We start from the raw sequence: 24914 nt of genomic DNA on the forward strand, positions 1-24914 counted from the left end.
TGGTCAACGCGGCACTCCCTAGCTGCCAGGAGCACTTTTTACTGTGCGCACCCAACCAGAGTGACGGGAGAAGCACATTTCAGAAAACGTGCTCAGCTCGTCGAGAGAATGCAATTTAAGCAATAAAATTAAAAAGGCACCTAAAACCTAAACCAAACGTTGCAGGTGCTTATTTCTTCATGTGCAGTGGTCAACGCGGCACTCCCGAGTTGCCAGCAGCACTTTTTACTGTGCCCACCCAACCAGAGTGACGGGAGGAGCACATTTCAGAAAACGTGCTCAGCTCGTCGAGAAAATGCGATTAAAGCAATAAAATTAAAAATGCACCTAAAACCTAAACCAAACGTTGCAGGTGCTTATTTCTTCGTGCGCAGTGGTCAACGCGGCACTCCCTAGCTGCCAGGAGCTCTTTTTACTGTGCGCACCCAACCAGAGCGACGGGAGGAGCACATTTCAGAAAACGTGCTCAGCTTGTCGAGAAAATGCGATTTAAGCAATAAAATTAAAAATGCACCTAAAATCTAAACCAAACGTTGCAGGTGCTTATTTCTTCATGCGCAGTGGTCAACGTGGCACTTTCTAGCTGCCAAGAGCACTTTTTACTATGCGCACCCAACCAGAGTGACGGGAGGAGCACATTTCAGAAAACGTGCTCAGCTCGTCGAGAAAATGCAATTTAAGCAATAAAATTAAAAATGCACCTAAAACCTAAACCAAACGTTGCAGGTGCTTATTTCTTCATGCGTAGTGGTCAACGCGGCACTCTCTAGCTGCCAAGAGCACTTTTTACTATGCACACCCAACCAGAGTGACGGGAGGAGCACATTTCAGAAAACGTGCTCAGCTCGTCGAGAAAATGCGATTTAAGCAATAAAATTAAAAATGCACCTAAAACCTAAACCAAACGTTGCAGGTGCTTATTTCTTCATGCGCAGTGGTCAACGTGGCACTCCCTAGCTGCCAAGAGCACTTTTTACTGTGCTCACCCAACCAGAGTGACGGAAGGAGCACATTTCAGAAAACGTGCTCAGCTCGTCGAGAAAATGCGATTTAAGCAATAAAATTAAAAATGCACCTAAAACCTAAACCAAACGATGCAGGTGCTTATTTCTTCATGCGCAGTGGTCAACGCGGCACTCTCTAGCTGCCAGGAGCACTTTTTACTACGCGCACCCAACCAGAGCGACGGGAGGAGCACATTTCAGAAAACGTGCTCAGCTCGTCGAGAGAATGCGATTTAAGCAATAAAATTAAAAATGTCCCTAAAACCTAAACCAAACGTTGCAGGTGCTTATTTCTTCATGCGCAGTGGTCAACGCGGCACTCTCTAGCTGCCAGGAGCACTTTTTACTATGCGCGCACAACCAGATCGACGGGAAGAGCACATTTCAGAAAACGTGCTCAGCTCGTCGAGAGAATGCGATTTAAGCAATAAAATTAAAAATACACCTAAAACCTAAACCAAACGTTGCAGGTGCTTATTTCTTCATGCGCAGTGGTCAACGCGGCACTCCCTAGCTGCCAAGAGCACTTTTTACTGTGCGCACCCAACCAGAGTGACGGGAGGAGCACATTTCAGAAAACGTGCTCAGCTCGTCGAGAAAATGCGATTCAAGCAATAAAATTAAAAATGCACCTAAAACCTAAACCAAACGTTGCAGGTTCTTATTTCTTCATGCGCAGTGGTCAACGCGGCACTCTCTAGCTGCCAAGAGCACTTTTTACTATGCGCGCCCAACCAGAGCGACGGGAGGAGCACATTTAAGAAAACGTGCTCAGCTCGTCGAGAAAATGCGATTAAAGCAATAAAATTAAAAATGCACCTAAAACCTAAACCAAACGTTGCAGGTGCTTATTTCTTCATGCGCAGTGGTCAACGCGGCACTCCCTAGCTGCCAAGAGCACTTTTTACTGTGCGCACCCAACCAGAGTGACGGGAGGAGCACATTTCAGAAAACGTGCTCAGCTCGTAGAGAGAATGCGATTTAAGCAATAAAATAAAAAATGCACCTAAAACCTAAACCAAACGTTGCAGGTGCTTATTTCTTCATGCGCAGTGGTCAACGCGGCACTCTCTAGCTGCCAAGAGCACTTTTTACTATGCGCGCCCAACCAGAGCGACGGGAGGAGCACATTTCAGAAAACGTGCTCAGCTCGTCGAGAAAATGCGATTAAAGCAATAAAATTAAAAATGCACCTAAAACCTAAACCAAACGTTGCAGGTGCTTATTTCTTCATGCGCAGTGGTCAACGCGGCACTCCCTAGCTGCCAAGAGCACTTTTTACTGTGCGCACCCAACCAGAGTGACGGGAGGAGCACATTTCAGAAAACGTGCTCAGCTCGTAGAGAGAATGCGATTTAAGCAATAAAATAAAAAATGCACCTAAAACCTAAACCAAACGTTGCAGGTGCTTATTTCTTCATGCGCAGTGGTCAACGCGGCACTCTCTAGCTGCCAAGAGCACTTTTTACTATGCGCACCCAACCAGAGTGACGGGAGGAGCACATTTCAGAAAACGTGCTCAGCTCGTCGAGAAAATGCGATTTAAGCAATAAAATTAAAAATGCACCTAAAACCTAAACCAAACGTTGCAGGTGGTTATTTCTTCATGCGCAGTGGTCAACGCGGCACTCTCTAGCTGCCAAGAGCACATTTTACTATGCGCACCGAACCAGAGTGACGGGAGGAGCACATTTCAGAAAACGTGCTCAGCTCGTCGAGAAAATGCGATTTAAGCAATAAAATTAAAAATGCACCTAAAACCTAAACCAAACGTTGCAGGTGCTTATTTCTTCATGCGCAGTGGTCAACGCGGCACTCCCTAGCTGCCAGGAGCACTTTTTACTGTGCGCACCCAACCAGAGTGACGGAAGGAGCACATTTCAGAAAACGTGCTCAGCTCGTCGAGAAAAAGCGATTTAAGCAATAAAATTAAAAATGCACCTAAAACCTAAACCAAACGTTGCAGGTGCTTATTTCTTCATGCGCAGTGGTCAACGCGGCACTCTCTAGCTGCCAGGAGCACTTTTTACTATGCGCGCACAACCAGAGCGACGGGAGGAGCACATTTCAGAAAACGTGCTCAGCTCGTCGAGAGAATGCGATTTAAGCAATAAAATTAAAAATGCACCTAAAACCTAAACCAAACGTTGCAGGTGCTTATTTCTTCATGCGCAGTGGTCAACGCGGCACTCCCTAGCTGCCAAGAGCACTTTTTACTGTGCGCACCCAACCAGAGTGACGGGAGGAGCACATTTCAGAAAACGTGCTCAGCTCGTCGAGAAAATGCGATTCAAGCAATAAAATTAAAAATGCACCTAAAACCTAAACCAAACGTTGCAGGTGCTTATTTCTTCATGCGCATTGGTCAACGCGGCACTCCCTAGCTGCCAGGAGCACTTTTTACTACGTGCACCCAAACAGAGTGACGGGAGGAGCACATTTCAGAAAACGTGCTCAGCTCGTCGAGAAAATGCGATTTAAGCAATAAAATTAAAAATGCACCTAAAACCTAAACCAAACGTTGCAGGTGCTGATTTCTTCATGCGCAGTGGTCAACGCGGCACTCTCTAGCTGCAAAGAGCACTTTTTACTGTGCGCACCCAACCAGAGTGACGGGAGAAGCACATTTCAGAAAACGTGCTCAGCTCGTCGAGAGAATGCAATTTAAGCAATAAAATTAAAAAGGCACCTAAAACCTAAACCAAACGTTGCAGGTGCTTATTTCTTCATGTGCAGTGGTCAACGTGGCACTCCCGAGTTGCCAGCAGCACTTTTTACTGTGCCCACCCAACCAGAGTGACGGGAGGAGCACATTTCAGAAAACGTGCTCAGCTCGTCGAGAAAATGCGATTAAAGCAATAAAATTAAAAATGCACCTAAAACCTAAACCAAACGTTGCAGGTGCTTATTTCTTCGTGCGCAGTGGTCAACGCGGTACTCCCTAGCTGCCAGGAGCTCTTTTTACTGTGCGCACCCAACCAGAGCGACGGGAGGAGCACATTTCAGAAAACGTGCTCAGCTTGTCGAGAAAATGCGATTTAAGCAATAAAATTAAAAATGCACCTAAAATCTAAACCAAACGTTGCAGGTGCTTATTTCTTCATGCGCAGTGGTCAACGTGGCAGTTTCTAGCTGCCAAGAGCACTTTTTACTATGCGCACCCAACCAGAGTGACGGGAGGAGCACATTTCAGAAAACGTGCTCAGCTCGTCGAGAAAATGCGATTTAAGCAATAAAATTAAAAATGCACCTAAAACCTGAACCAAACGTTGCAGGTGGTTATTTCTTTATGCGCAGTGGTCAACTCGGCACTCTCTAGCTGCCAAGAGCACTTTTTACTATGTGCACCCAACCAGAGTGACGGGAGGAGCACATTTCAGAAAACGTGCTCAGCTCGTCGAGAAAATGCGATTTAAGCAATAAAATTAAAAATGCACCTAAAACCTAAACCAAACGTTGCAGGTGCTTATTTCTTCATGCGCAGTGGTCAACGCGGCACTCTCTAGCTGCCAAGAGCACTTTTTACTATGCGCACCCAACCAGAGTGACGGGAGAAGCACATTTCAGAAAACGTGCTCAGCTCGTCGAGAAAATGCGATTTAAGCAATAAAATTAAAAATGCACCTAAAACCTAAACCAAACGTTGCAGGTGCTTATTTCTTCATGTGCAGTGGTCAACGCGGCACTCTCTAGCTGCCAAGAGCACTTTTTACTGTGCGCACCCAACCAGAGTGACGGAAGGAGCACATTTCAGAAAACGTGCTCAGCTCGTCGAGAAAATGCGATTTAAGCAATAAAATTAAAAATGCACCTAAAACCTAAACCAAACGTTGCAGGTGCTTATTTCTTCATGCGCAGTGGTCAACGCGGCACTCCCTAGCTGCCAGGAGCACTTTTTACTGTGCGCACCCAACCAGAGTGACGGGAGAAGCACATTTCAGAAAACGTGCTCAGCTCGTCGAGAGAATGCAATTTAAGCAATAAAATTAAAAAGGCACCTAAAACCTAAACCAAACGTTGCAGGTGCTTATTTCTTCATGTGCAGTGGTCAACGCGGCACTCCCGAGTTGCCAGCAGCACTTTTTACTGTGCCCACCCAACCAGAGTGACGGGAGGAGCACATTTCAGAAAACGTGCTCAGCTCGTCGAGAAAATGCGATTAAAGCAATAAAATTAAAAATGCACCTAAAACCTAAACCAAACGTTGCAGGTGCTTATTTCTTCGTGCGCAGTGGTCAACGCGGCACTCCCTAGCTGCCAGGAGCTCTTTTTACTGTGCGCACCCAACCAGAGCGACGGGAGGAGCACATTTCAGAAAACGTGCTCAGCTTGTCGAGAAAATGCGATTTAAGCAATAAAATTAAAAATGCACCTAAAATCTAAACCAAACGTTGCAGGTGCTTATTTCTTCATGCGCAGTGGTCAACGTGGCACTTTCTAGCTGCCAAGAGCACTTTTTACTATGCGCACCCAACCAGAGTGACGGGAGGAGCACATTTCAGAAAACGTGCTCAGCTCGTCGAGAAAATGCAATTTAAGCAATAAAATTAAAAATGCACCTAAAACCTAAACCAAACGTTGCAGGTGCTTATTTCTTCATGCGTAGTGGTCAACGCGGCACTCTCTAGCTGCCAAGAGCACTTTTTACTATGCACACCCAACCAGAGTGACGGGAGGAGCACATTTCAGAAAACGTGCTCAGCTCGTCGAGAAAATGCGATTTAAGCAATAAAATTAAAAATGCACCTAAAACCTAAACCAAACGTTGCAGGTGCTTATTTCTTCATGCGCAGTGGTCAACGTGGCACTCCCTAGCTGCCAAGAGCACTTTTTACTGTGCTCACCCAACCAGAGTGACGGAAGGAGCACATTTCAGAAAACGTGCTCAGCTCGTCGAGAAAATGCGATTTAAGCAATAAAATTAAAAATGCACCTAAAACCTAAACCAAACGATGCAGGTGCTTATTTCTTCATGCGCAGTGGTCAACGCGGCACTCTCTAGCTGCCAGGAGCACTTTTTACTACGCGCACCCAACCAGAGCGACGGGAGGAGCACATTTCAGAAAACGTGCTCAGCTCGTCGAGAGAATGCGATTTAAGCAATAAAATTAAAAATGTCCCTAAAACCTAAACCAAACGTTGCAGGTGCTTATTTCTTCATGCGCAGTGGTCAACGCGGCACTCTCTAGCTGCCAGGAGCACTTTTTACTATGCGCGCACAACCAGATCGACGGGAAGAGCACATTTCAGAAAACGTGCTCAGCTCGTCGAGAGAATGCGATTTAAGCAATAAAATTAAAAATACACCTAAAACCTAAACCAAACGTTGCAGGTGCTTATTTCTTCATGCGCAGTGGTCAACGCGGCACTCCCTAGCTGCCAAGAGCACTTTTTACTGTGCGCACCCAACCAGAGTGACGGGAGGAGCACATTTCAGAAAACGTGCTCAGCTCGTCGAGAAAATGCGATTCAAGCAATAAAATTAAAAATGCACCTAAAACCTAAACCAAACGTTGCAGGTTCTTATTTCTTCATGCGCAGTGGTCAACGCGGCACTCTCTAGCTGCCAAGAGCACTTTTTACTATGCGCGCCCAACCAGAGCGACGGGAGGAGCACATTTAAGAAAACGTGCTCAGCTCGTCGAGAAAATGCGATTAAAGCAATAAAATTAAAAATGCACCTAAAACCTAAACCAAACGTTGCAGGTGCTTATTTCTTCATGCGCAGTGGTCAACGCGGCACTCCCTAGCTGCCAAGAGCACTTTTTACTGTGCGCACCCAACCAGAGTGACGGGAGGAGCACATTTCAGAAAACGTGCTCAGCTCGTAGAGAGAATGCGATTTAAGCAATAAAATAAAAAATGCACCTAAAACCTAAACCAAACGTTGCAGGTGCTTATTTCTTCATGCGCAGTGGTCAACGCGGCACTCTCTAGCTGCCAAGAGCACTTTTTACTATGCGCGCCCAACCAGAGCGACGGGAGGAGCACATTTCAGAAAACGTGCTCAGCTCGTCGAGAAAATGCGATTAAAGCAATAAAATTAAAAATGCACCTAAAACCTAAACCAAACGTTGCAGGTGCTTATTTCTTCATGCGCAGTGGTCAACGCGGCACTCCCTAGCTGCCAAGAGCACTTTTTACTGTGCGCACCCAACCAGAGTGACGGGAGGAGCACATTTCAGAAAACGTGCTCAGCTCGTAGAGAGAATGCGATTTAAGCAATAAAATAAAAAATGCACCTAAAACCTAAACCAAACGTTGCAGGTGCTTATTTCTTCATGCGCAGTGGTCAACGCGGCACTCTCTAGCTGCCAAGAGCACTTTTTACTATGCGCACCCAACCAGAGTGACGGGAGGAGCACATTTCAGAAAACGTGCTCAGCTCGTCGAGAAAATGCGATTTAAGCAATAAAATTAAAAATGCACCTAAAACCTAAACCAAACGTTGCAGGTGGTTATTTCTTCATGCGCAGTGGTCAACGCGGCACTCTCTAGCTGCCAAGAGCACATTTTACTATGCGCACCGAACCAGAGTGACGGGAGGAGCACATTTCAGAAAACGTGCTCAGCTCGTCGAGAAAATGCGATTTAAGCAATAAAATTAAAAATGCACCTAAAACCTAAACCAAACGTTGCAGGTGCTTATTTCTTCATGCGCAGTGGTCAACGCGGCACTCCCTAGCTGCCAGGAGCACTTTTTACTGTGCGCACCCAACCAGAGTGACGGAAGGAGCACATTTCAGAAAACGTGCTCAGCTCGTCGAGAAAAAGCGATTTAAGCAATAAAATTAAAAATGCACCTAAAACCTAAACCAAACGTTGCAGGTGCTTATTTCTTCATGCGCAGTGGTCAACGCGGCACTCTCTAGCTGCCAGGAGCACTTTTTACTATGCGCGCACAACCAGAGCGACGGGAGGAGCACATTTCAGAAAACGTGCTCAGCTCGTCGAGAGAATGCGATTTAAGCAATAAAATTAAAAATGCACCTAAAACCTAAACCAAACGTTGCAGGTGCTTATTTCTTCATGCGCAGTGGTCAACGCGGCACTCCCTAGCTGCCAAGAGCACTTTTTACTGTGCGCACCCAACCAGAGTGACGGGAGGAGCACATTTCAGAAAACGTGCTCAGCTCGTCGAGAAAATGCGATTCAAGCAATAAAATTAAAAATGCACCTAAAACCTAAACCAAACGTTGCAGGTGCTTATTTCTTCATGCGCATTGGTCAACGCGGCACTCCCTAGCTGCCAGGAGCACTTTTTACTACGTGCACCCAAACAGAGTGACGGGAGGAGCACATTTCAGAAAACGTGCTCAGCTCGTCGAGAAAATGCGATTTAAGCAATAAAATTAAAAATGCACCTAAAACCTAAACCAAACGTTGCAGGTGCTGATTTCTTCATGCGCAGTGGTCAACGCGGCACTCTCTAGCTGCAAAGAGCACTTTTTACTGTGCGCACCCAACCAGAGTGACGGGAGAAGCACATTTCAGAAAACGTGCTCAGCTCGTCGAGAGAATGCAATTTAAGCAATAAAATTAAAAAGGCACCTAAAACCTAAACCAAACGTTGCAGGTGCTTATTTCTTCATGTGCAGTGGTCAACGTGGCACTCCCGAGTTGCCAGCAGCACTTTTTACTGTGCCCACCCAACCAGAGTGACGGGAGGAGCACATTTCAGAAAACGTGCTCAGCTCGTCGAGAAAATGCGATTAAAGCAATAAAATTAAAAATGCACCTAAAACCTAAACCAAACGTTGCAGGTGCTTATTTCTTCGTGCGCAGTGGTCAACGCGGTACTCCCTAGCTGCCAGGAGCTCTTTTTACTGTGCGCACCCAACCAGAGCGACGGGAGGAGCACATTTCAGAAAACGTGCTCAGCTTGTCGAGAAAATGCGATTTAAGCAATAAAATTAAAAATGCACCTAAAATCTAAACCAAACGTTGCAGGTTCTTATTTCTTCATGCGCAGTGGTCAACGTGGCAGTTTCTAGCTGCCAAGAGCACTTTTTACTATGCGCACCCAACCAGAGTGACGGGAGGAGCACATTTCAGAAAACGTGCTCAGCTCGTCGAGAAAATGCGATTTAAGCAATAAAATTAAAAATGCACCTAAAACCTGAACCAAACGTTGCAGGTGGTTATTTCTTTATGCGCAGTGGTCAACTCGGCACTCTCTAGCTGCCAAGAGCACTTTTTACTATGTGCACCCAACCAGAGTGACGGGAGGAGCACATTTCAGAAAACGTGCTCAGCTCGTCGAGAAAATGCGATTTAAGCAATAAAATTAAAAATGCACCTAAAACCTAAACCAAACGTTGCAGGTGCTTATTTCTTCATGCGCAGTGGTCAACGCGGCACTCTCTAGCTGCCAAGAGCACTTTTTACTATGCGCACCCAACCAGAGTGACGGGAGAAGCACATTTCAGAAAACGTGCTCAGCTCGTCGAGAAAATGCGATTTAAGCAATAAAATTAAAAATGCACCTAAAACCTAAACCAAACGTTGCAGGTGCTTATTTCTTCATGTGCAGTGGTCAACGCGGCACTCCCTAGCTGCCAGGAGCACTTTTTACTCTGCACACCCAACCAGAGTGACGGGAGAAGCACATTTCAGAAAACGTGCTCAGCTCGTCAAGAAAATGCGATTTAAGCAATAAAATTAAAAATGCACCTAAAACCTAAACCAAACGTTGCAGGTGCTTATTTCTTCATGTGCATTGGTCAACGTGGCACTCCCTAGTTGCCAGCAGCACTTTTTACTGTACCCACCCAACCAGAGTGACGGGAGGAGCACATTTCAGAAAACGTGCTCAGCTCGTCGAGAAAATGCGATTTAAGCAATAAAATTAAAAATGCACCTAAAACCTATACCAAACGTTGCAGGTGCTTATTTCTTCGTGCGCAGTGGTCAACGCGGCACTCCCTAGCTGCCAGGAGCTCTTTTTACTGTGCGCACCCAATTAGAGCGACGGGAGGAGCACATTTCAGAAAACGTGCTCAGCTTGTCGAGAAAATGCGATTTAAGCAATAAAATTAAAAATGCACCTAAAATCTAAACCAAACGTTGCAGGTGCTTATTTCTTCATGCGCAGTGGTCAACGCGGCACTCTCTAGCTGCCAGGAGCACTTTTTACTATGCGCGCAATACCAGAGCGACGGGAAGAGCACATTTCAGAAAACGTGCTCAGCTCGTCGAGAGAATGCGATTTAAGCAATAAAATTAAAAATGCACCTAAAACCTAAACCAAACGTTGCAGGTGCTTATTTCTTCATGCGCAGTGGTCAACGCGGCACTCCCTAGCTGCCAAGAGCACTTTTTACTGTGCGCACCCAACCAGAGTGACGGGAGGAGCACATTTCAGAAAACGTGCTCAGCTCGTCGAGAAAATGCGATTCAAGCAATAAAATTAAAAATGCACCTAAAACCTAAACCAAACGTTGCAGGTGCTTATTTCTTCATGCGCATTGGTCAACGCGGCACTCCCTAGCTGCCAGGAGCTCTTTTTACTGTGCGCACTCAACCAGAGCGACGGGAGGAGCACATTTCAGAAAACGTGCTCAGCTCGTCGAGAAAATGCAATTTAAGCAATAAAATTAAAAATGCACCTAAAACCGAAACCAAACGTTGCAGGTGCTTATTTCTTCATGCGCAGTGGTCAACGCGGCACTCTCTAGCTGCCAGGAGCACTTTTTACTATGCGCGCACAACCAGAGCGACGGGAGGAGCACATTTCAGAAAACGTGCTCAGCTCGTCGAGAAAATGCGATTTAAGCAATAAAATTAAAAATGCACCTAAAACCTAAACCAAACGTTGCAGGTTCTTATTTCTTCATGCGCAGTGGTCAACGCGGCACCCTCTAGCTGCCAAGAGCACTTTTTACTATGCACGCCCAACCAGAGCGACGGGAGGAGCACATTTCAGAAAACGTGCTCAGCTCGTCGAGAAAATGCGATTAAAGCAATAAGATTAAAAATGCACCTAAAACCTAAACCAAACGTTGCAGGTGCTTATTTCTTCATGCGCAGTGGTCAACGCGGCACTCCCTAGCTGCCAAGAGCACTTTTTACTGTGCGCACCCAACCAGAGTGACGGGAGGAGCACATTTCAGAAAACGTGCTCAGCTCGTCGAGAAAATGCGATTCAAGCAATAAAATTAAAAATGCACCTACAACCCAAACCAAACGTTGCAGGTGCTTATTTCTTCATGCGCAGTGGTCAACGCGGCACTCTCTAGCTGCCAAGAGCACTTTTTACTGTGCGCACCCAACCAGAGTGACGGAAGGAGCACATTTCAGAAAACGCGCTCAGCTCGTCGAGAAAATGCGATTGAAGCAATAAAATTAAAAATGCACCTAAAACCTAAACCAAACGTTGCAGGTGCTTATTTCTTCATGCGCAGTGGTCAACTCGGCACTCTCTAGCTGCCAAGAGCACTTTTTACAATGCACACCCAACCAGAGTGACGGGAGGAGCACATTTCAGAAAACGTGCTCAGCTCGTCGAGAAAATGCAATTAAAGCAATAAAATTAAAAATGCACCTAAAACCTAAACCAAACGTTGCAGGTGCTTATTTCTTCATGCGCAGTGGTCAACGCGGCACTCTCTAGCTGCCAGGAGCACTTTTTACTATGCGCGCACAAGCAGACCGACGGGAGGAGCACATTTCAGAAAACGTGCTCAGCTCGTCGAGAAAATGCGATTTAAGCAATAAAATTAAAAATGCACCTAAAACCTAAACCAAACGTTGCAGGTGCTTATTTCTTCGTGCGCAGTGGTCAACGCGGCACTCCCTAGCTGCCAGGAGCTCTTTTTACTGTGCGCACCCAATTAGAGCGACGGGAGGAGCACATTTCAGAAAACGTGCTCAGCTTGTCGAGAAAATGCGATTTAAGCAATAAAATTAAAAATGCACCTAAAATCTAAACCAAACGTTGCAGGTGCTTATTTCTTCATGCGCAGTGGTCAACGTGGCACTCTCTAGCTGCCAAGAGCACTTTTTACTATGCGCACCCAACCAGAGTGACGGGAGGAGCACATTTCAGAAAACGTGCTCAGCTCGTCGAGAAAATGCGATTTAAGCAATAAAATTAAAAATGCACCTAAAACCTAAACCAAACGTTGCAGGTGCTTATTTCTTCATGCGCAGTGGTCAACGCGGCACTCCCTAGCTGCCAGGAGCTCTTTTTACTGTGCGCACCCAACCAGAGTGACGGGAGGAGCACATTTCAGAAAACGTGCTCAGCTCGTCGAGAAAATGCGATTTAAGCAATAAAATTCAAAATGCACCTAAAACCTAAACCAAACGTTGCAGGTGCTTATTTCTTCATGCGCTGTGGTCAACGCGGCACTCCCTAGCTGCCAAGAGCACTTTTTACTGTGCGCACCCAACCAGAGTGAGGGGAGGAGCACATTTCAGAAAACGTGCTCAGCTCGTCGAGAAAATGCGATTCAAGCAATAAAATTAAAAATGCACCTAAAACCTAAACCAAACGTTGCAGGTGCTTATTTCTTCATGCGCAGTGGTCAACGCGGCCCTCCCTAGCTCCCAAGAGCACTTTTTACTACGTGCACCCAAACAGAGCGACGGGAGGAGCACATTTCAGAAAACGTGCTAAGCTCGTCGAGAAAATGCGATTTAAGCAATAAAATTAAAAATGCACCTAAAACCTAAACCAAACGTTGCAGGTGCTTATTTCTTCATGCGCAGTGTTCAACGCGGCACTCCCTAGCTGCCAAGAGCACTTTTTACTGTGCGCACCCAACCAGAGTGACGGGAGGAGCACATTTCAGAAAACGTGCTCAGCTCGTCGAGAAAATGCGATTAAAGCAATAAAATTAAAAATGCACCTAAAACCTAAACCAAACGTTGCAGGTGCTTATTTCTTCATGCGCAGTGGTCAACGCGGCACTCTCTAGCTGCCAGGAGCACTTTTTACTACGTGCACCCAACCAGAGCGACGGGAGGAGCACATTTCAGAAAACGTGCTCAGCTCGTCGAGAGAATGCCATTTAAGCAATAAAATTAAAAATGCACCTAAAACCTAAACCAAACGTTGCAGGTGCTTATTTCTTCGTGCGCAGTGGTCAACGCGGCACTCCCTAGCTGCCAGGAGCTCTTTTTACTGTGCGCACCCAACCAAAACGACGGGAGGAGCACATTTCAGAAAACGTGCTCAGCTCGTCGAGAAAATGCGATTTAAGCAATAAAATTAAAAATGCACCTAAAACCTAAACCAAACGTTGCAGGTGCTTATTTCTTCATGCGCAGTGGTCAACGCGGCACTCCCGAGCTGCCAGGAGCACTTTTTACTGTGCGCACCCAACCAGAGTGACGGGAGGAGCACATTTCAGAAAACGTACTCAGCTCGTCGAGAAAATGCGATTTAAGCAATAAAATTAAAAATGCACCTAAAACCTAAACCAAACGTTGCAGGTGCTTATTTCTTCATGCGCAGTGGTCAACGCGGCACTCCCTAGCTGCCAGGAGCACTTTTTACTGTGCGCACCCAACCAGAGTGACGGGAGAAGCACATTTCAGAAAACGTGCTCAGCTCGTCAAGAAAATGCGATTTAAGCAATAAAATTAAAAATGCACCTAAAACCTAAACCAAACGTTGCAGGTGCTTATTTCTTCATGTGCAGTGGTCAACGCGGCACTCCCTAGTTGCCAGCAGCACTTTTTACTGTGCCCACCCAACCAGAGTGACGGGAGGAGCACATTTCAGAAAACGTGCTCAGCTCGTCGAGAAAATGCGATTTAAGCAATAAAATTAAAAATGCACCTAAAACCTAAACCAAACGTTGCAGGTGCTTATTTCTTCGTGCGCAGTGGTCAACGCGGCACTCCCTAGCTGCCAGGAGCTCTTTTTACTGTGCGCACTCAACCAGAGCGACGGGAGGAGCACATTTCAGAAAACGTGCTCAGCTTGTCGAGAAAATGCGATTTAAGCAATAAAATTCAAAATGCACCTAAAATCTAAACCAAACGTTGCAGGTGCTTATTTCTTCATGCGCAGTGGTCAACGTGGCACTCTCTAGCTGCCAAGAGCACTTTTTACTATGCGCACCCAACCAGAGTGACGGGAGGAGCACATTTCAGAAAACGTGCTCAGCTCGTCGAGAAAATGCAATTTAAGCAATAAGATTAAAAATGCACCTAAAACCTAAACCAAACGTTGCAGGTGCTTATTTCTTCATGTGCAGTGGTCAACGCGGCACTCCCTAGTTGCCAGCAGCACTTTTTACTGTGCCCACCCAACCAGAGTGACGGGAGGAGCACATTTCAGAAAACGTGCTCAGCTCGTCGAGAAAATGCGATTTAAGCAATAAAATTAAAAATGCACCTAAAACCTAAACCAAACGTTGCAGGTGCTTATTTCTTCGTGCGCAGTGGTCAACGCGGCACTCCCTAGCTGCCAGGAGCTCTTTTTACTGTGCGCACCCAACCAGAGCGACGGGAGGAGCACATTTCAGAAAACGTGCTCAGCTTGTCGAGAAAATGCGATTTAAGCAATAAAATTAAAAATGCACCTAAAATCTAAACCAAACGTTGCAGGTGCTTATTTCTTCATGCGCAGTGGTCAACGTGGCACTCTCTAGCTGCCAAGAGCACTTTTTACTATGCGCACCCAACCAGAGTGACGGGAGGAGCACATTTCAGAAAACGTGCTCAGCTCGTCGAGAAAATGCAATTTAAGCAATAAAATTAAAAATGCACCTAAAACCTAAACCAAACGTTGCAGGTGTTTATTTCTTCATGCGCAGTGGTCAACGCGGCACTCTCTAGCTGCCAAGAGCACTTTTTACTGTGCGCACCCAACCAGAGTGACGGAAGGAGCACATTTCAGAAAACGTGCTCAGCTCGTCGAGAAAATGCGATTTAAGCAATAAAATTAAAAATGCACCTAAAACCTAAACCAAACGTTGCAGGTGCTTATTTCTTCATGCGCAGTGGTCAACGCGGCACTCTCTAGCTGCCAGGAGCACTTTTTACTACGCGCACCCAACCAGAGCGACGGGAGGAGCACATTTCAGAAAACGTGCTCAGCTTGTCGAGAAAATGCGATTTAAGCAATAAAATTAAAAATGCACCTAAAACCTAAACCAAACTTTGCGGGTGCTTATTTCTTCATGCGCAGTGGTCAACGCGGCACCCCCTAGCTGCCAGGAGCACTTTTTACTGTGCGCACCCAACCAGAGTGACGGGAGGAGCACATTTCAGAAAACGTGCTCAGCTCGTCGAGAAAATGCGATTTAAGCAATAAAATTAAAAATGCACCTAAAACCTAAACCAAACGTTGCAGGTGCTTATTTCTTCATGCGCAGTGGTCAACGCGGCACTCTCTAGCTGCCAGGAGCACTTTTTACTATGCGCACCCAACCAGAGTGACGGGAGGAGCACATTTCAGAAAACGTGCTCAGCTCTTCGAGAAAATGCGATTTAAGCAATACAATTAAAAATGCACCTAAAACCTAAACCAAACGATGCAGGTGCTTATTTCTTCATGCGCAGTGGTCAACGCGGCACTCTCTAGCTGCCAGGAGCACTTTTTACTGTGCGCACCCAACCAGAGTGACGGGAGGAGCACATTTCAGAAAACGTGCTCAGCTCGTCGAGAAAATGCAATTTAAGCAATAAAATTAAAAATGCACCTAAAACCTAAACCAAACGTTGCAGGTGCTTATTTCTTCATGCGCAGTGGTCAACGCGGCACTCTCTAGCTGCCAAGAGCACTTTTTACTGTGCGCACCCAACCAGAGTGACGGAAGGAGCACATTTCAGAAAACGTGCTCAGCTCGTCGAGAAAATGCGATTTAAGCAATAAAATTAAAAATGCACCTAAAACCTAAACCAAACGTTGCAGGTGCTTATTTCTTCATGCGCAGTGGTCAACGCGGCACTCCCTAGCTGCCAGGAGCACTTTTTACTGTGCGCACCCAACCAGAGTGACGGGAGAAGCACATTTCAGAAAACGTGCTCAGCTCGTCGAGAGAATGCAATTTAAGCAATAAAATTAAAAAGGCACCTAAAACCTAATCCAAACGTTGCAGGTGGTTTTTTCTTCGTGCGCAGTGGTCAACGCGGCACTCCCTAGCTGCCAGGAGCACTTTTTACTGTGCGCACCCAAACAGAGTGACAGGAGGAGCACATTTCAGAAAACGTGCTCAGCTCGTCGAGAAAATGCGATTTAAGCAATAAAATTAAAAATGCACCTAAAACCTAAACCAAACGTTGCATGTACTTATTTCTTCGTGCGCAGTGGTCAACGCGGCACTCCCTAGCTGCCAGGAGCTCTTTTCACTGTGCGCACCCAACCAGAGCGACGGGAGGAGCATATTTCAGAAAACGTGCTCAACTTGTCGAGAAAATGCAATTTAAGCAATAAAATTAAAAATGCACCTAAAACCTAAACCAAACGTTGCAGGTGCTTATTTCTTCATGCGCGGGGGTCAACGCTTCACTCCCTAGCTGCCAAGAGCACTTTTTACTGTGCGCACCCAACCAGAGTGACGGGAGGAGCACATTTCAGAAAACGTGCTCAGCTCGTCGAGAAAATGCGATTCAAGCAATAAAATTAAAAATGCACCTAAAACCTAAACCAAACGTTGCAGGTGCTTATTTCTTCATGCGCATTGGTCAACGCGGCACTCCCTAGCTGCCAGGAGTTCTTTTTACTGTGCGCACTCAACCAGAGCGACGGGAGGAGCACATTTCAGAAAACGTGCTCAGCTCGTCGAGAAAATGCGATTTAAGCAATGAAATTAAAAATGCACCTAAAACCTAAACCAAACGTTGCAGGTGCTTATTTCTTCATGCGCAGTGGTCAACGCGGCACTCCCTAGCTGACAGGAGCATTTTTTACTGTGCGCACCCAACCAGAGTGACGGGAGGAGCACATTTCAGAAAACGTGCTCAGCTCGTCGAGAAAATGCGATTTAAGCAATAAAATTAAAAATGCACCTAAAATCTAAACCAAACGTTGCAGGTGCTTATTTCTTCATGCGCAGTGGTCAACGTGGCACTCTCTAGCTGCCAAGAGCACTTTTTACTATGCGCACCCAACCAGAGTGACGGGAGGAGCACATTTCAGAAAACGTGCTCAGCTCGTCGAGAAAATGCGATTTAAGCAATAAAATTAAAAATGCACCTAAAACCTAAACCAAACGTTGCAGGTGCTTATTTCTTCGTGCGCAGTTGTCAACGCGGCACTCCCTAGCTGCCAGGAGGTCTTTTTACTGTGCGCACCCAAACAGAGCGACGGGGGGAGCACATTTCAGAAAACGTGCTCAGCTCGTCGAGAAAATGCGATTTAAGCAATAAAATTAAAAATGCACCTAAAACCTAAACCAAACGTTGCAGGTGCTTATTTCTTCATATGCAGTGGTCAACGCGGCACTCTCTAGCTGCCAGGAGCACTTTTTACTACGCGCACCCAACCAGAGCGACGGGAGGAGCACATTTCAGAAAACGTGCTCAGCTCGTCGAGAGAATGCGATTTAAGCAATAAAATTAAAAATGCACCTAAAACCTAAACCAAACGATGCAGGTTGTTATTTCTTCATGCGCAGTGGTCAACGCGGCACTCTCTAGCTGCCAAGAGCACTTTTTACTATAAACACCCAACCAGAGCGACGGGAGGAGCACATTTAGGAAAACGTGCTCAGCTCGTCGAGAAAATGCGATTTAAGCAATAAAATTAAAAATGCTCCTAAAACCTAAACCAAACGTTGCAGGTGCTTATTTCTTCATGCGCAGTGGTCAACGCGGCACTCCCTAGCTGCCAGGAGCACTTTTTACTGTGCGCACCCAACCAGAGTGACGGGAGAAGCACATTTCAGAAAACGTGCTCAGCTCGTCGAGAGAATGCGATTTAAGCAATAAAATTAAAAAGGCACCTAAAACCTAAACCAAACGCTGCAGGTGCTTATTTCTTCATGTGCAGTGGTCAACGCGGCACTCCCGAGTTGCCAGCAGCACTTTTTACTGTGCCCACCCAACCAGAGTGACGGGAGGAGCACATTTCAGAAAACGTGCTCAGCTCGTCGAGAAAATGCGATTTAAGCAATAAAATTAAAAATGCACCTAAAACCTAAACCAAACGTTGCAGGTGCTTATTTCTTCGTGCGCAGTGGTCAACGCGGCACTCCCTAGCTGCCAAGAGCACTTTTTACTGTGCGCACCCAACCAGAGAGACGGAAGGAGCACATTTCAGAAAACGTGCTCAGCTCGTCGAGAAAATGCGATTTAAGCAATAAAATTAAAAATGCACCGAAAACCTAAACCAAACGATGCAGGTGCTTATTTCTTCATGCGCAGTGGTCAACGCGGCACTCTCTAGCTGCCAGGAGCACTTTTTACTACAAGCACCCAACCAAAGCGACGGGAGGAGCACATTTCAGAAAACGTTCTCAGCTCGTCGAGAGAATGCGATTTAAGCAATAAAATTAAAAATGCACCTAAAACCTAAACCAAACGTTGCAGGTGCTTATTTCTTCGTGCGCAGTGGTCAACGCGGCACTCCCTAGCTGCCAGGAGCACTTTTTACTCTGCACACCCAACCAGAGTGACGAGAGAAGCACATTTCAGAAAACGTGCTCAGCTCGTCAAGAAAATGCGATTTAAGCAATAAAATTAAAAATGCACCTAAAACCTAAACCAAACCTTGCAGGTGCTTATTTCTTCATGTGCAGTGGTCAACGCGGCACTCCCTAGTTGCCAGCAGCACTTTTTACTGTGCCCACCCAACCAGAGTGACGGGAGGAGCACATTTCAGAAAACGTGCTCAGCTCGTCGAGAAAATGCGATTTAAGCAATAAAACTAAAAATGCACCTAAAACCTAAACAAAACGTTGTAGGTGCTTATTTCTTCGTGCGCAGTGGTCAACGCGGCACTCCCTAGCTGCCAGGAGCTCTTTTTACTGTGCGCACCCAACTAGAGCGACGGGAGGAGCACATTTCAGAAAACGTGCTCAGCTTGTCGAGAAAATGCGATTTAAGCAATAAAATTAAAAATGCACCTAAAACCTAAACCAAACGTTGCAGGTGCTTATTTCTTCATGCGCAGTGGTCAACGCGGCACTCCCTAGCTGACAGGAGCATTTTTTACTGTGCGCACCCAACCAGAGTGACGGGAGGAGCACATTTCAGAAAACGTGCTCAGCTCGTCGAGAAATTGCGATTTAAGCAATAAAATTAAAAATCCACCTAAAACCTAAACCAAACGTTGCAGGTGGTTATTTCTTCATGCGCAGTGGTCAACTCGGCACTCTCTAGCTGCCAAGAGCACTTTTTACTATGCACACCCAACCAGAGTGACGGGAGGAGCACATTTCAGAAAACGTGCTCAGCTCGTCGAGAAAATGCGATTTAAGCAATAAAATTAAAAATGCACCTAAAACCTAAACCAAACGTTGCAGGTGCTTATTTCTTCATGCGCAGTGGTCAACGCGGCACTCCCTAGCTGCAAAGAGCAGTTTTTACTGTGCGCACCAAACCAGAGTGACGGAAAGAGCACATTTTAGAAAACGTGCTCAGCTCGTCGAAAAAATGCGATTTAAGCAATAAAATTAAAAATGCACCTAAAACCTAAACCAAACGTTGCAGGTGCTTATTTCTTCATGCGCAGTGGTCAACGCGGCACTCCCTAGCTGCAAAGAGCACTTTTTACTGTGCGCACCCAACCAGAGCGACGGGGGGAGCACATTTCAGAAAACCTGCTCAGCTCGTCGAGAAAATGCGATTTAAGCAATAAAATTAAAAATGCACCTAAAACCTAAACCAAACGTTGCAGGTGCTTATTTCTTCGTGCGCAGTTGTCAACGCGGCACTCCCTAGCTGCAGGGAGCTCTTCTTACTGTGCGCACCCAACCAGAGCGACGGGGGGAGCACATTTCAGAAAACCTGCTCAGCTCGTCGAGAAAATGCGATTTAAGCAATAAAATTAAAAATGCACCTAAAACCTAAACCAAACGTTGCAGGTGCTTATTTCTTCGTGCGCAGTTGTCAACGCGGCACTCCCTAGCTGCCAGGAGCTCTTTTTACTGTGCGCACCCAACCAGAGTGACGGGAGGAGCACATTTCAGAAAACGTGCTCAGCTTGTCGAGAAAATGCGATTTAAGCAATAAAATTAAAAATGCACCTAAAACCTAAACCAAACGTTGCAGGTGCTTATTTCTTCATGCGCAGTGGTCAACGCGGCACTCTCTAGCTGCCAAGAGCACTTTTTACTATGCGCGCCCAACCAGAGCGACGGGAGGAGCACATTTCAGAAAACGTGCTCAGCTCGTCGAGAAAATGCGATTTAAGCAATAAAATTAAAAATGCACCTAAAACCTAAACCAAACGTTGCAGGTGCTTATTTCTTCATATGCAGTGGTCAACGCGGCACTCTCTAGCTGCCAGGAGCACTTTTTACTACGCGCACCCAACCAGAGCGACGGGAGGAGCACATTTCAGAAAACGTGCTCAGCTCGTCGAGAGAATGCGATTTAAGCAATAAAATTAAAAATGCACCTAAAACCTAAACCAAACGATGCAGGTTGTTATTTCTTCATGCGCAGTGGTCAACGCGGCACTCTCTAGCTGCCAAGAGCACTTTTTACTATAAACACCCAACCAGAGCGACGGGAGGAGCACATTTAGGAAAACGTGCTCAGCTCGTCGAGAAAATGCGATTTAAGCAATAAAATTAAAAATGCACCTAAAACCTAAACCAAACGTTGCAGGTGCTTATTTCTTCATGCGCAGTGGTCAACGCGGCACTCCCAAATTGCCAGGAGCACTTTTTACTGTGCGCACCCAACCAGAGTGACGGGAGGAGCACATTTCAGAAAACGTGCTCAGCTCGTCGAGAAAATGCGATTTAAGCAATAAAATTAAAAATGCACCTAAAACCTAAACCAAACGTTGCAGGTGCTTATTTCTTCATGCGCAGTGGTCAACGTGGTACTCCCTAGCTGCCAGGAGCACTTTTTACTGTGCGCACCCAACCAGAGCGACGGAAGGAGCACATTTCAGAAAACGTACTTAGCTCGTCGAGAAAATGCGATTTAAGCAATAAAATTAAAAATGCACCTAAAACCTAAACCAAACGTTGCAGGTGCTTATTTCTTCATGCGCAGTGGTCAACGCGGAACTCTCTAGCTGCCAGGAGCACTTTTTACTACGCGCACCCAACCAGAGCGACGGGAGGAGCACATTTCAGAAAACGTTCTCAGCTCGTCGAGAGAATGCGATTTAAGCAATAAAATTAAAAATCTACCTAAAACCTAAACCAAACGTTGCAGGTGCTTATTTCTTCGTGCACAGTGGTCAACGCGGCACTCCCTAGCTGCCCGGAGCTCTTTTTACTGTGCGCACCCAACCAGAGCGACGGGAGGAGCACATTTCAGAAAACGTGCTCAGCTTGTCGAGAAAATGCGATTCAAGCAATAAAATTAAAAATGCACCTAAAACCTAAACCAAACGTTGCAGGTGCTTATTTCTTCGTGCGCAGTGGTCAACGGGGCACTCCCTAAATGCCAGGAGCACTTTTTACTGTGCGCACCCAACCAGAGTGACGGGAGGAGCACATTTTAGAAAACGTGCTCAGCTCGTCGAGAGAATGCGATTTAAGCAATAAAATTAAAAATGCACCTAAAACCTAAACCAAACGTTGCAGGTGCTTATTTCTTCGTGCGCAGTTGTCAACGCGGCACTCCCTAGCTGCCAGGAGGTCTTTTTACTGTGCGCACCCAAACAGAGCGACGGGGGGAGCACATTTCAGAAAACGTGCTCAGCTCGTCGAGAAAATGCGATTTAAGCAATAAAATTAAAAATGCACCTAAAACCTAAACCAAACGTTGCAGGTGCTTATTTCTTCGTGCGCAGTGGTCAACGCGGCACTCCCTAGCTGCCAGTAGCTCTTTTTACTGTGCGCACCCAACCAGAGCGACGGGAGGAGCACATTTCAGAAAACGTGCTCAGCTTGTCGAGAAAATGCGATTTAAGCAATAAAATTAAAAATGCACCTAAAATCTAAACCAAACGTTGCAGGTGCTTATTTCTTCATGCGCAGTGGTCAACGTGGCACTCTCTAGCTGCCAAGAGCACTTTTTACTATGCGCACCCAACCAGAGTGACGGGAGGAGCACATTTCAGAAAACGTGCTCAGCTCGTCGAGAAAATGCAATTTAAGCAATAAAATTAAAAATGCACCTAAAACCTAAACCAAACGTTGCAGGTGCTGATTTCTTCATGCGCAGTGGTCAACGCGGCACTCTCTAGCTGCAAAGAGCACTTTTTACTGTGCGCACCCAACCAGAGGGACGGAAGGAGCACATTTCAGAAAACGTGCTCAGCTCGTCGAGAAAATGCGATTTAAGCAATAAAATTAAAAATGCACCTAAAACCTAAACCAAACGTTGCAGGTGCTTATTTCTTCATGCGCAGTGGTCAACGCGGCACTCCCTAGCTGCCAGGAGCACTTTTTACTGTGCGCACCCAACCAGAGTGACGGGAGAAGCACATTTCAGAAAACGTGCTCAGCTCGTCGAGAGAATGCGATTTAAGCAATAAAATTAAAAATGCACCTAAAATCTAAACCAAACGTTGCAGGTGCTTATTTCTTCATGCGCAGTGGTCAACGTGGCACTCTCTAGCTGCCAAGAGCACTTTTTACTATGCGCACCCAACCAGAGCGACGGGAGGAGCACATTTCAGAAAACGTTCTCAGCTCGTCGAGAGAATGCGATTTAAGCAATAAAATTAAAAATCTACCTAAAACCTAAACCAAACGTTGCAGGTGCTTATTTCTTCGTGCACAGTGGTCAACGCGGCACTCTCTAGCTGCCAGGAGCCCTTTTTACTATGCGCGCACAACCAGAGCGACGGGAGGAGCACATTTCAGAAAACGTGCTCAGCTCGTCGAGAAAATGCGATTTAAGCAATAAAATTAAAAATGCACCTAAAACCTAAACCAAACGTTGCAGGTGCTTATTTCTTCGTGCGCAGTGGTCAACGCGGCACTCTCTAGCTGCCAGGAGCACTGTTTACTACTCGCACCCAACCAGAGCGACGGAAGGAGCACATTTCAGAAAACGTGCTCAGCTCGTCGAGAAAATGCGATTTAAGCAATAAAATTAAAAATGCACCTAAAACCTAAACCAAACGTTGCAGGTGCTTATTTCTTCGTGCGCAGTTGTCAACGCGGCACTCCCTAGCTGCAGGGAGCTCTTTTTACTGTGCGCACCCAACCAGAGCGACGGGGGGAGCACATTTCAGAAAACGTGCTCAGCTCGTCGAGAGAATGCGATTCAAGCAATAAAATTAAAAATGCACCTAAAACCTAAACCAAACGTTGCAGGTGCTTATTTCTTCATGCGCAGTGGTCAACGCGGCACTCCCTAGCTGCCAAGAGCACTTTTTACTGTGCGCACCCAACCAGAGTGACGGGAGGAGCACATTTCAGAAAACGTGCTCAGCTCGTCGAGAAAATGCGATTCAAGCAATAAAATTAAAAATGCACCTAAAACCTAAACCAAACGTTGCAGGTGCTTATTTCTTCATGCGCATTGGTCAACGCGGCACTCCCTAGCTGCCAGGAGCTCTTTTTACTGTGCGCACTCAACCAGAGCGACGGGAGGAGCACATTTCAGAAAACGTGCTCAGCTCGTCGAGAAAATGCAATTTAAGCAATAAAATTAAAAATGCACCTAAAACCGAAACCAAACGTTGCAGGTGCTTATTTCTTCATGCGCAGTGGTCAACGCGGCACTCTCTAGCTGCCAGGAGCACTTTTTACTATGCGCGCACAACCAGAGCGACGGGAGGAGCACATTTCAGAAAACGTGCTCAGCTCGTCGAGAAAATGCGATTTAAGCAATAAAATTAAAAATGCACCTAAAATCTAAACCAAACGTTGCAGGTTCTTATTTCTTCATGCGCAGTGGTCAACGCGGCACCCTCTAGCTGCCAAGAGCACTTTTTACTATGCGCGCCCAACCAGAGCGACGGGAGGAGCACATTTCAGAAAACGTGCTCAGCTCGTCGAGAAAATGCGATTAAAGCAATAAGATTAAAAATGCACCTAAAACCTAAACCAAACGTTGCAGGTGCTTATTTCTTCATGCGCAGTGGTCAACGCGGCACTCCCTAGCTGCCAAGAGCACTTTTTACTGTGCGCACCCAACCAGAGTGACGGGAGGAGCACATTTCAGAAAACGTGCTCAGCTCGTCGAGAAAATGCGATTCAAGCAATAAAATTAAAAATGCACCTACAACCCAAACCAAACGTTGCAGGTGCTTATTTCTTCATGCGCAGTGGTCAACGCGGCACTCTCTAGCTGCCAAGAGCACTTTTTACTGTGCGCACCCAACCAGAGTGACGGAAGGAGCACATTTCAGAAAACGCGCTCAGCTCGTCGAGAAAATGCGATTGAAGCAATAAAATTAAAAATGCACCTAAAACCTAAACCAAACGTTGCAGGTGCTTATTTCTTCATGCGCAGTGGTCAACTCGGCACTCTCTAGCTGCCAAGAGCACTTTTTACAATGCACACCCAACCAGAGTGACGGGAGGAGCACATTTCAGAAAACGTGCTCAGCTCGTCGAGAAAATGCAATTAAAGCAATAAAATTTAAAATGCACCTAAAACCTAAACCAAACGTTGCAGGTGCTTATTTCTTCATGCGCAGTGGTCAACGCGGCACTCTCTAGCTGCCAGGAGCACTTTTTACTATGCGCGCACAAGCAGACCGACGGGAGGAGCACATTTCAGAAAACGTGCTCAGCTCGTCGAGAAAATGCGATTTAAGCAATAAAATTAAAAATGCACCTAAAACCTAAACCAAACGTTGCAGGTGCTTATTTCTTCGTGCGCAGTGGTCAACGCGGCACTCCCTAGCTGCCAGGAGCTCTTTTTACT

Source organism: Syngnathus floridae, chromosome 7, assembly GCF_059516105.1.
Source record: "Syngnathus floridae isolate MCC-2025c chromosome 7, RoL_Sflo_1.0, whole genome shotgun sequence".
Classification (NCBI taxonomy): domain Eukaryota; kingdom Metazoa; phylum Chordata; class Actinopteri; order Syngnathiformes; family Syngnathidae; genus Syngnathus; species Syngnathus floridae.